General features: G+C 46.9%; 1 protein-coding gene across 8 annotated transcripts in view; it reads right to left on the bottom strand.

The window, feature by feature from the left end:
- The window catches only part of LOC115833149 (poly(rC)-binding protein 3-like), a 259,877-nt gene that overhangs the window by 133,957 nt on the left and 113,312 nt on the right, over positions 1-12,608 (bottom strand). Inside the window, exons 1-2 of one of the 8 annotated variants that reach the window (XM_030806218.1) lie at positions 10,769-10,786; positions 9,917-9,984 (exon numbers count right to left, since the gene is read on the bottom strand). The exons of 5 other annotated variants lie outside the window; for them this stretch is intronic. The gene's annotated coding sequence lies outside the window, so the exon portion shown is untranslated. Of the gene's footprint in view, positions 1-9,916; positions 10,732-10,768; positions 10,787-12,608 lie in introns of those variants that run through there. 2 more of the 8 variants (XM_030806220.1, XM_030806223.1) reach the window with 2 other exon arrangements.

Here is a 12,608-nt window from a genome sequence, read left to right as displayed (position 1 = left end):
ATCTGCCTGGATAGGTGGTTCTAAGAATTAAACTGAACAAAGCACCGTAGGGGCTGCCCATTCGAAGATCCCTTTCATTTCAGAGAGGCAGGTGCTCCAGCCGCACGCACAGGCGATGTGCCCACAGTCCCAGCACAGGCAGCAGACAGCCCTGCGTGAGCACCCACGTCTTCTAATGGTGAGCACACATTGTCACCTGCACTCAGGGACAGCTTTGGGAGGGCGAGTCTTTACCCTGAGGAATAGGTCGTCCAACACTCCCTCAACTGTAGAAACCTGTGTCCACTCAATTCAAACCACAGAATAACCATGAGAGAGCACTGTGGGAAAACACACACATCTCATGCCACCCACACTGCCTTGTGGGGCCCTGGAACTGAGCTGGGCCTTAGCCAATGCCCAGTGAATGCAAGAAGACAAGGATTCAGTGGAGAAACAAATGAAAGAGGGGCAGAGGCTGAGCTAAGTCAGCACAGGCAATGCAGTCTGCAGCCGGTGCCACACAAAGCCTTTAACCCTACTTCTGGTAACAATCCCCAAACAGCCCTGAACAGAGAAGCAGAGGCACTGTCCTCCTGGAACACCTGACACGTGCTCACCTCCTGCCATCGGTCGTCATGTCCTGATTGCGCCTTGGAGCTCTGGCATCCCCGAGTCAGACGGAACAGGCAGAGGTGCCTGTCGTGGAGACAAGGGGACGACAGCACAGCAGGCCAGGGCTGCCTGGCTCCCTGCTCACAGGGCAGGCACAGCACGTCCTCAGCCAAGCCTCCAACTGCAGACGGTGCCCTGGGAAAGCCTGCTGCCGCCATGGGGAGGGTGAAGCACACCAGTGCAATGGGGTAGAAGTAGCAGGAGGCAGAGCCATCAGCTTCATGCAATGTGTGCACTCAACTGAAGTGTTCTGAGTCGTCTTCAATGTTTCCTTTGCTCAACAAATTTAAATCTCCACAACTCAGGAAAAGTTGTGCTGCTGTACTGCACTAAATCAAGTTGAATTACCAGGAAGCTATCACACAAGAATGTGGTAATGATATACTGGAAAATGTGAATACATCTCCCCTCAAATGCATCTGCTTTGACGCCCCTAAGACACCATGATGGTGCCCCACAGTCTGATGCTCAGTAACAAGAATTCTGCCAGTGATTTCCACTGAGCAACAGAAATGCCTTCAGGAATTTACTGTAAGCAAAACCAAAGCCAAGTATAACACAATATAACAGACGTGAGAGTCTCACAGTGCTGGAAACCTTCATCTTGTCCAAGTGCTTTCGCTGAGAAACGTGAGGGTGGCTCACTGCCACCCACGCACGGAGCATCAGCAAAGGCCCACGCAGGGCTAGGCCTCAGCAGGCACCACGGCGGCTGCACACAGAGGCGCCCCACAGCCCAGGCTCTCCCCGCCAAAGGGTGAGAAGGCAACTGCCCCACAGTGTGTGCCCCAGTGCAGCTGGGAGGGAAGCAGCCAGCCACCTGCAGGACAGAAGCTGGTGCATCGTGGCAGCAAGGACACTGGCACCATGGCCTTTGGCCAACGTGGGTAGCTGCACTGGTCCTAAAACTACAGGCATCCTTCTCAAACAATCAAGCAAAAAACAAACCTGCTAGAGCTCACTAAACACCAGCAGTATCTGTGCCCTTGCTCACACTGCCTGCCCCTCTGACAGCCCTCCCTCTGCCTGCTCAGGACCAGCACAGGCCCCCTCCTCTCTGACAGCCTGTCAGTGCCCTCTAGGGCACCACCTGCAGGGGCCTGGGGCCTGACATGAGCACCGGAGCAGGAGCAGGGACCCTGCCATGGCCTCCCGACTGACCAGCACAGAGCTGCCTCACCACGAAGGGCTGTCCTACCCAGAGCAAGTCCTTTTACCTCCCCATGCCCCATTTCTTAAAATGGGGATAAAAATGTGCCACCTCAAGAAGGCAAAACAGTGCAGTGCAGCTGCTGTGGACAACAGTCTGGTGGTTCCTCAATCAGTTAACACAGAGTCTCTACATGTCCCCCAGGTCCACCCCTAAGGAACTGAAAAGAGGTGTCAAACAAAAACTTGTAAAAGAATGTTCATGGCGGTACTATTCACAATAGTCGAAAGGCAGGAAAAAACCAATGTCACTAACCAATAAGTGGATGTGGTATATTCATACGACGGAACATGATTCAGCCATAAAAAGGAATGAAATTCTGACACATGCTAGACGACGCAGATAAACCTCAAAAACAGAATGCAAGTGAAAGAAGCCAGACACTGTGTGGTTCCATTTATATTAGATACCCAGCATGGGCAAATCTGTAGACAGAAATTAGACTAGTGGCTGCCAGGGGCTGGGGAAAGGGGGGATTGGGAGGGACTGCTTAATAGGCACAGGGCTTTACTTTGGGGGGGATGAGAATGTTCTGGAAGTAGGCAGACGTGGTGGTTGCATAGCATGCAGACTGTGCTCAATGCCACTCAGTTATACACTTGAAAATGGCACAGTTTATGTTATGTGAATTATGCCTCAATTAAAAGGGGGGAGGGGAGTGACCCCTCACAGAGCTGCTGTCAGGGTCAAAACTGAGTGCCGTGTGAGTGAGTGAGTGTGTGTGTGAAAGTGGACATGTTTCTAGTCACTGTCTGACACACGGTAATGATACCACTCTTGTTGTTGTTGTTATGTTGGCTTTCTCATTTGGTTTTTTCTTTTTTTAAAGAAAGAAAGAAAAAGCTCTAAATAATCCACAAGTTAACTGGCTATGAAGCCCTAAGGGAGAAAGGAGACTCTCAGGATAGGCAGAGTCCTGGCAGCTACACACCTTTCCCTGTTGAGAGGAAATCAGCGTCTTCCCTCCAGCCTTTTCAATGACCAATGAGTGACGGGGACATCTGTGGGCATCTGCTCGGGCCTGTGCTCACACAGGCCAACTGCGGGCTGCTTTCCCAAAAGTGTAACCGTGAGGTAAAAAGTGCTTTCATCTGCTCAGCTGCCATAACAGAACACCACAGACTGGGGGCTTCCACGGAAGCTGGAAATGGAGATGAGGGTGCTGGCTGGGTTGGAATCTGGTGCCGGTGCTCTTCCTCGTTTTTGCAGATGGCTGCCTCCCTGCTGTGTCCTCACATGGGTGCAGAGAGAGACAGCTCTGGCATCCCTTCCTCCTTTTACAAGGCCATAGTCCTGTCAAATTCGGGCCCGCCCTTATGACCTCAGTAACCTTAATCACCTCCCAAGGGCCCCAACCCCAAAAGCAGTCACACTAGGGGTTTGGGCTTCAACACGTGAACTTGGGGGCACAATTTGGTCCATAGCTGGTGGTATCTGAAGAAGAGAAAGTCATGTGAGGCACAGCAACACATCAAAGGCGTGGCCAGCCACTCCAGCGGCCCGTCTGCAGGGCAGCGCCTCACTAAGGACGGCTGGTCAATGCCGCTGCTCCCCACATCCTCAGCCTGGGACTGTGAAGCCGTGGATGACGATGTTGTATGGACCCACGTCAGTCTCACAGGAGACAAGACCATGGGAGAAAATGCTGCTTTAAATATGCCAACATTTCCACATTTAAAAGGCACAGTAGCCCACATCCAACATCACTGACCATTAACGTTACTGCACTCATCCTTCCAGGCTCCGGGAGACTTCTGAAGGCATCCACTTGAATACATTATTTTTCAGCACAATTATGAGACTGAACAAAATCTGAGCCCTCCTCGTTCTCAGGAACATGAAGGAAGCGCATCGCCAGTGCTTACTCAGGAGGAATGATTTGTTTCTGTATTTTCTTATCAGCATCATCCACAGTTACTCCAGAGAACAGTCGTCTCCATGGAAGTCCCCATAGCCCTAAACTGAAGCCGATGTCTGGATATGAGGGGCCTCTTAGGGACCAGCCAGGAGGCAGGAGCCAGGAGACAAGCCCCTGACCCCTCAGGAAGGCAGACAACAGAAGAGCCGCGTTGGCAAATCCTCCCAGGACCAGCATGGCACTGTCCTCGGTGCCCTCACCAGTCCCAGGAGCCCCACGGGGAGGGGCAGCGCACACCCTGGGGTCTGGCAGGCCCAGCCCACCGGGAGAGCACATTTGCAGCTCCTCACTGCAGCTGCTGACTTGGTGTGACTGAGTGGTTTTCTCTATTTGAGCTGTCCTCCTGTTTAACTTGTTGTTTCTACCAACTTCACTTCAGGACCATAATTTTTATGAAACAAAAAGTCTGATTACCTCACCTGTTTTCATCTGGCCAATGCCCGCCCCAACCTGATGATGCAGATGGTGCTCTGCGAAAGGTTTCCCAGGCCCCAGCCTGGCCACCCTCTCCTCTCACCACAGACATCCTGGCACCCCTGGAGGGTCACCCTGGTGCCCAGTCACCCAAGTCCACAGGGATATCTGCTCATGCCTCTCTGTCTACCCCTACCTTCCCCTAAAGGGCACCATCCCCAACTCAGCAGTTGCCCTCTGACCCTGCACCATGCCGTTTCAGGCACACCCATGCCCTCTGCACACACACCAGCAGGTGTCCATTCTATGGGCTGTACACATGGACAGCAGCGAGTCCACGTCTCGCCACAGGCTGGCCCAGGCCCCATGGCCCACCCAAGGCCTCCACCACTGATCCTTCCTGTCCAGCTCCAAGGCTCTGTAGCCAAACTCCCAGACCTCCTCCCTTCCAAGAGCAAAGCATCTCTGGCATAGCCCCCGCCCGTTCCCAGGAAGCGCACATCTGTCTCCACGCTTATAATTATCACTTAGCAAACACACAGACGATGGCACCACTCTTTCCCTTGCCAGAATGTGGTAAATGGAAAACTAACATTATAAAGCTATTTTTTACATTCTGTGATTTGTTTTAAATTAAAAGCTTGAAAACACTCTTGAGCTGGCTGACTCCATGTACCCCAGGTGTACTCCTAAGCACATCTGCCTGCCCACCTTCCAGAAAACTGCAACAAAAGCTTTTCTGCAAGCCCCCTGCCTTCAGCCTGCAGCTGAAGTTTCTGAGAGAGGCTCCATGGTGGGCAGCAGGATTAACGGAAGTGGTCAGAAATAGGGTCAGAACATGCAGCACCCCTCACTTGGCGTGTTAACTAATACACAGCCAGCTTGTTTTGCTATAGCACAATTGTTGAATTCAAGAAACTCTGTATTACTGGCTGGCCACGGTGGCTCATGCCTGTAATCCCAGCACTTTGGGAGGCCGAGGCGGGTAGACTGCCTGTGGTCGGGAGTTCAAGACCAGCCTGGCCAACATGGAGAAACCCCATTTCTACTAAAAATACATAATTAGCTGGGCGTGGTGGCACATGCCTGTAATCCCAGCTACTTGGGAGGCTGAGGCAGGAGAATCGCTTGAACCTGGGAGGTGGAGGTTTTAGTGAGCTGAGATTGCGCCACTGCACTCCAGCCCAGGCAACAAGAGTGAAACTTCATCTCAAAAACAAAAAAAAAAGAAAAAGAAAAAAAAAGAAAGATAAACTTTCTATTACAAAAGCAATTACCTCACTAAGAACAAAAGGGAGGAGCTAGACAGCTTCACTCACAAATAATAAAGCTATTTTTTTTCTGCAGATGTTTCAACAGGAAAAGCCATGTATGACATTCAAAACACTGTATTATTAGAAGCTCAATTAATTGTTTAATGCAGACAAAAATCAAGGCTAACTAAAAGCAGATCAAACGACCCAGTGATCAACCTAGAGGTTCCCACGGCCAAGGGCAAACAGAGGGAGTGCTATGAAGCAGCCTCCAGGGAGAGAGAGGAAAGGGGCCTGCCTGAGAATTTGCTCTGTGTGGGCAGTGACCACGTGCAACCAGCAACACTCGCCAGGGCACTGATGAAACCAACGGCCAGCGAGCAACACGGGAGACCCGCGGGGAAAGTGCGGCTCTGGCTCTGCCATCTCCCCGCTCCCGGACCACACTGGTGGAGGCAGGCAGATGATCCTGATGCTCCACCACGGCCGCATCTCGTCTGGGGGTGCCCTCTGCTATTCTTATCCTACAGGCGTTCAACCCCAAAAAAACTTTGCAGTGAACTTTGCCTCTTCCTGTTTCTCCTGAGGATGCTCCTCTACACCAAGTTTAGGAGAAGAGAGTGAGAGGAGCAACAATGAAAGGCAAAGGGAACAAATCCATCCGCGGGCAGCCCTTTCGCGCCTTCTCCACTGCACCCTGAGCCCTACAGCAGAAAAGCCGAGTCCTGAGACTGTGCCAGCACCACACGCAGAGCCTGCTGTGCGGTCAGAGCACAGCGTGAGCGGAATGAATGCTGAATAAATAATTATCATCCTACACATCTTCTAAGCCAGAAATAGAGAAATGTTACAGCCCTCAATGGTGGGAACTGCAAAACCTCAGCCCTGCAAAGCATGCCTCATGTAGGGGCAGCGCCACTGCTGCTTGTGCGGCTCAACTGACTGAATGGAAAGCCAGAGGGGCCACCTCTGGAGAGTCGCTGAGCACTGCTGCTCCGGTGACCAAACATCTGGCCTTCTAAGAGGTATGTGTCAACCTCAATCCTAAGCAAGCAGCAAGGAAGATGTGGATACGTACTGTCCCTTTAAGTTAAATTACCTAGAGAAAACCTATCCTAAAAGAAAAGGCAATGAAAGTAACCACAAAAGTGATGAGACAGAAAAGCCACGGCTCACATGACCCCCTGGAAGGGTTGCTGCTAGCCTTACCTACAAGGCGAACGTGGAAAATCCGAGAAGTCCTCAATGAGAGTGAGGTGGTTTGAGAAAATGCCCACAAATTGTTGGATACATCTCTCTTAAAAAGGCAGAGCACAGGCCGGGCGTGGTAGCTCACTCTTGTAATCCCGGCAGTGTGGGAGGCTGGGGCAGGTAGATCACTTGAGGTCAGGAGTTGGAGACCAGCCTGGCCAACACTGAGAAACCCTGCCTCTACTAAAAATAATAAAATACAAAAAAGTTAGCCGGGTGTGGTGGTGGGCGCCTGTAATCCCAGCTACTCAGGAGAATCGCCTAAACCCAGGAGGCAGAAGTTGCAAGGTTGAGCCAAGATCATGCCACTGCACTCCAGCCTGGGTGACAGAGTGAGACTCTGTCTCAAAAAAAAAAAAAAGAAAAAAGAAAAGAAAAGAAAAGAAAAAGGTGAAGCACAATTACCCTCCCTTAAGAGAGGCCTGACTTGGTAACGCACATGGAAAGAACATAGTGTGGCAGAAGAGACAGGGTGTAACACCCGAGACTGGGACATGCAGGCCCCATGACCCCTCCTTGCTCTCTCTCTCTCTCTCTCTCCAATCGCCTGCTCAGGAAAAGTGAATGGCAATCCCACAGACATGCACGCAGCCCTGTGGGGAGGCCACAAGGTGCTGGGCTGAGGCCTCCTGCCCTAGCCCTGCGAGATCACCCTGGAAGTGGGCTGTCCAGCTGGTGTGCAGCCTCAAGAGAGACCCCAAGCCAGACCCACCCATGAAAGGTACCCCTGAATTCTGGACTCATAAAATCTCTTAGATAATACATATTTGTTGTTTTAATCCACTCAGTTTTGCATTGGTTACACAGCAATAAAAAATAAAGAAAGGAGGCAGATGAAATAGACGGAGAAACAATTGCAAAGAAAACAGAATACACAATGCATGAGCCTGTGTTAGGAATGACAATGCATTCCACGGAGGAGTCGCACAGAGACAGACCAGTTACAAGATGCTATCAGGATAACGGGAGCTGTGCTGGGCAGCTGGGCCTTCCGACATCCTCCCTGGTTGCGGTGGCAGTGGTGGTATCTGCTCCAGGTCAAGACTGGCAGAGAGGAGAAGGGAGGGCCAGCGCCTCAGGCAGTCACTGCACCCTCAAGGCCCAGGACACTCAGGTCCACAGGACAAGCATCCCGCGGCTCACCTACTGTCCTCCCAGAGACCAACCACACCCACAGAAAGGCCAAGAGGCATTCTGGAAACACAAACCTCACTGACTAACAAAGAAACAGTATTTGAGGAAAGCCAATGTGATGAAAGAGAGACGCCAGACTGGAAGGAGGGACGGTCATCTGAGAACATACAAAGCAAGTGGCAAGCACTAGTTTACACGTCCAAGGTGACCATCACATGCTCTGTCCAGGCAAGAGAGGCAAGTAGACACCCTGAGAAGGAAAAATGTTGTCAAAATAAAAACCTAATATGTGAACCTAGGAGTAAAATGGACACAGCTTGTGAGCAAAGAGACAGCGACAAGATGAAACCGAGGCACTCTCCAGAACGCAGGTGAGGGAAAAAGAGACGGTAACAAAGATCCAAAGAGGTCCAGAAGGAATGACCATGGAGTGGAAAGAAAGAAAACAGCATTCAAAAAGGCGACAGAATAAAATTCCCCGGGCTGAAGAAATAAGTCTTCAGAGTGAAAGGACCCAAGGAACGATGTCCTGTTTAAGTTCAGAAAATCCAAGGCTGAGGAGAGAGCCCTCAACGTGGCAACACTGTGTGCTAAAAGACAGTGGAGTTCTGATGGGCAGCTCTTTCCACGCAACATTTTTTTTTTTTTGAGATGGAGTCTTGCTCTCTGGAGTGCAATGGCGCAATCTCGGCTCACGGAAACCTCCGCCTCCCAGGTTCAAGCAATTCTCCTGCCTCAGCCTCCCGAGTAACTGGGATTACAGGCACCCACCACCATGCCAGGCTAATTTTTATGTTTTTAGTAGAGACAGGGTTTCACCATGTTGGCCAGGCTGGTCTCGAACTCCTGACCTCAAGTGATCCGCCCCACCTCGGCCTCCCAAAGTGCTGGGATTACAGGCATGAGCCACCGTGCCAGGCCTCAATGGAACTTTTAAATCATCTAGCCCACCAATATTTTAGACATTTCCAATATATTGGATTTATTTACTATTTTATGTTGTGTTTTCTACTTTTCTCATCTTTCTGTGTTCAAGTATCCTCTCTTGCCTTCTTTAGGATTTTTCTCCCCATTATACGTTTTTTTCTTTTTACTCTAAACTTAATTACATAACTTATCAAAGCCTAATGTCCCCACACTCCACCCATGCAATCCCAGGACCTTAAAACTCTTTAATCCCATTCCCTTCCCGCTGACATGACCTTGGAGTCAATTATTTTAGTTCTGCCATTTGTGGTTTAGCCCAGGAGACACCTGCCTCAAGCCTGTTCAATTCACTCACATGCATACATCTTTGTTTATAATGCCTTCTTAGAGCTTGGACTTTCCATAGAAGACAACCTTCTCTCCTCCTGAAATAGGTCCTTTAGAAATGCCTTTAGTAGCCAGGCATAGTGGTGCATGCCTGTAGTCCAGGTGCTCAGGAGGCTGAGGCAGGAGAGTGGACTGAGCCCAGGAGTTCGAGGCTGTGGTGCACTGTGATCATGCCTGTGAGTAGCCACTGCACTCCAGTCTGGGCAACGTGGTGAGACCCTGTCTCTAGAAAAACAGAAATGCTTTTAATAAAGTCCTATAGGTATCAAATTACCTCCACTTGTGTTTGTATGAAAATGTATTTATTTTTCTATCATACCTGAAAGACATATTAAGTATATCACTTAGTGCAAAAGTAATTGCGGGTTAATGGCAAAAACTGCAGTTACTTTTGCACCAACCTAATAGAATGTCAGTTCTTTTCTCTCAGCATGTTAGATATTATCCAGCTATCTTCTCCTTTCCACTGGTGCCAGTAAGAAGCCATGTCAGCCTTAATGTTGCTTCTTTGAAGGCAATGTCTTTTCTCTCTGTTAAGATCTTGTACTTGTCTTTGGTGTTCCAGAGTTTCACCATGATATGTCTAAATATAGACTTCATTTCACCAGGCTGGTATTTGTTAGAGTTTTTGAAACTGTAGATTGGTGGCTTTCACGCACCCTAGAAAACTGTTAACCATTATTCCAAATGTTACTTTTACTCCATTGTCCCCCCCTTCTCTTTCTGGAAAACCAGTGAATGACATGTTGTAACTTGCCCATGTCTCACCATGTCTGAAATCTTCTCTTGAATAGTTTATATCTCTTTGTCCCTCTGGGCTGCATTCTGTCTGTCTACTGTGGATTACAGTAAAAACCACGGAAGGAAGGTGAATATGAAAATAAGTGATGAGAAGTACAGAGTAAGAACGTCTGACATAATGTAACTGAGGTTTCCAAAGAAGAGAAAAATAATGCGGCAGAGATGATATTTGACAAGATAAAAAACATGGAATATTAGCGGAAGCTGTTCTGGATGATATCAAACAAAAACTCAGATCCACACAGAAAAAAATCTTATAACAATTAAAGAAACTGAATTCACAGTTTAAAAACCCTCCAACAACAACAACAAAAAACTCCAGGCCCAAATTGCTTTAATGGCAAATTCTAATAAACAATTAAGAAAGATAAAACATGACTTCACACAAACTCCTGAAAACAGAAAAGGAGGAAATCCTTCCCAATTCATTTTATGAGGTCAAATTTATCCTAACAGCAGACCTATAGAAAGCCACTTCAAGGAAAGAAAACTACAAACCCAAATCCCCTATGAATATAGATGCACAAATTCTTAACAAAATCCCTTTACTGTAACACATCGTAACTTAGTAGGATTTAACTTGGAAACCTTCGTTCAACAATCAAAAATCAAAGTAATTTGCCATTATATAGATTAAAAATGAAAAACCATACATTTTTTAATTGATGTAGATAAAATATGTGACAAAATTCAACCAGCATTCATGATAAAAATTTTCAGCAAATTCCTTAACCTGATAAAAAGCTATCATCATACTTAAGGTGAGAAACCAGATGCTTCCCCCAAGAGCAGAAACAAGACAAAGGTGTCCATTCTCACCATCTCTAATCAACATCCCACCGGGGATCCCAGTAAGTACTGTAAGAGAAGTAAAAGAAATAAAGAGCCTGTGGGTTAGAATCTGTAAAAAAATAATTAGAGCTACAAAACAAGTTTAGTAAGATTGCAAGATACGAGATCAATATATAAAAATGAGTTATATTTATTATATACACTAGCCAAGAAAAACCCAAAATAAAATTAAGAAAACAATTACATTTATAATAGCATGGAAAAGCAAAAAATACTTAGGAATAAGTTTAACAAAAATGCAAGACTTGCACTGTGAAAACTGTAAAACATGTTGAAAGAAATCACAGAGGGGCTAAATAAACATAAAGCCATCTCATGTTCCTGACTGAAAGACTTCATATTGTTGTCATGGCAATACTCCCCAAATGTATCTACAGATTCAAGGCAATCACTGTCAGATCTGCCATTATTTATTGAAATGGCAAGCTGATCCTAAAATTCACATGGAACGCAACAATGACAAAAAAAAAGTCAAAATTTCGGAAAAGAAGAACTAAGTTAGAAGACTCACCCTTGTCAATTTCAAAACCTATAAATCTCCAGGATCCAAAACGTAGTACTGACTTAAGAATATACATAGACTGGCCAGGCACGGTGGCTCACGCCACTTTGGGAGGCCAAAGCGGGCAGATTGCCTGAACTCACGAGTTCAAGACCACCCTGGGCAACATGGTGAAACCCCGTCTCTACTAAAATACAAAAAATTAGCTGGGCATGGTGGTGCACGCCTGTAATCCCAGCTACTCGGGAGGCTGAGAGGCACAAGAATCAGTTGAGCCCTGGAGGTGGAGGTTGCAGTGAGCTGAGATCGCGCCACTGCACCTCAGCTTGGGCTACAGAGTGAGACTCTGTCTCAAAAAAAAAAAAAAAAAAAAAAAAAACAAAACAAAAAGAATATATATATAGACCAATGGGTTAGAATTGAGAATCCAGAAATAAACCCTCCCATCTATGGTTAAATGATTTCTGACTAGAATACTTAAGACCATTCCACAGGAAAATAATCGTCTTTTTAAATATGGAGTGCTGTGACAACTGAATATCCCCATGCAAAAGAATGACTCTGGACCCCAACTTCATACCACAGACAAAAATTAATTGAAAATGGGCCAAAGACCTAAATGTAAGAGCTAAGACTACAAACTTCTTAGAGGGAAACACCAGTGTACATCTCCATAACCTCAGATAAGCCAGTAGTTTCTTAGCTATGACCTTAACTGCACACAACCAAAGAAAAAATAGGTAAAGTGAACTTCACTGCAATTAAAAACTTTTGTTTGTCAAAAGGTACTACCAAGAAAATGAAAAGACAACCTACTAAAGGAAAGAAAACTGATAGCAATCTTATCTCTGAAAAGTGTCTAGTATCCAGAATATATATTTTTTAAAAACCTACAACTCAACAATAAAAAGAACAAACAATTTAAAAGTCGGCAAAAAACTTGAATAGACATTTTTCCAAAGAAGATATACAAATGGCCAATAAGCACAAGAAAAGATGTTCCACATCACTAGTTACTTGGGAAATGCTAATCAATACCACAGTGCGATAGTCCTTCAGGCCCACTTGGATAGCTGTACCATGAAGAAATAGAAGATGGGTGTTGACAAGGATGTGTGGAAACTGGAATGCTCACACATGTGGGTGGGAATGTCGAATGGTATAGCATCTGTGAAAAACCCCTTGGCATCTTCTCAAAAAGGTAAACATACAGTTAAGATATGACACTACAATTCTACTTCTACATATAAACTCAAGCTAAGTTAAAATATATGTCCATATAAAAAACTTGTACAGGAATGTTTG

This window comes from Nomascus leucogenys, chromosome 25 (assembly GCF_006542625.1).
Source record: "Nomascus leucogenys isolate Asia chromosome 25, Asia_NLE_v1, whole genome shotgun sequence".
NCBI lineage: Eukaryota > Metazoa > Chordata > Mammalia > Primates > Hylobatidae > Nomascus > Nomascus leucogenys.
This window is presented reverse-complemented; position numbering and strand designations above follow the sequence as displayed.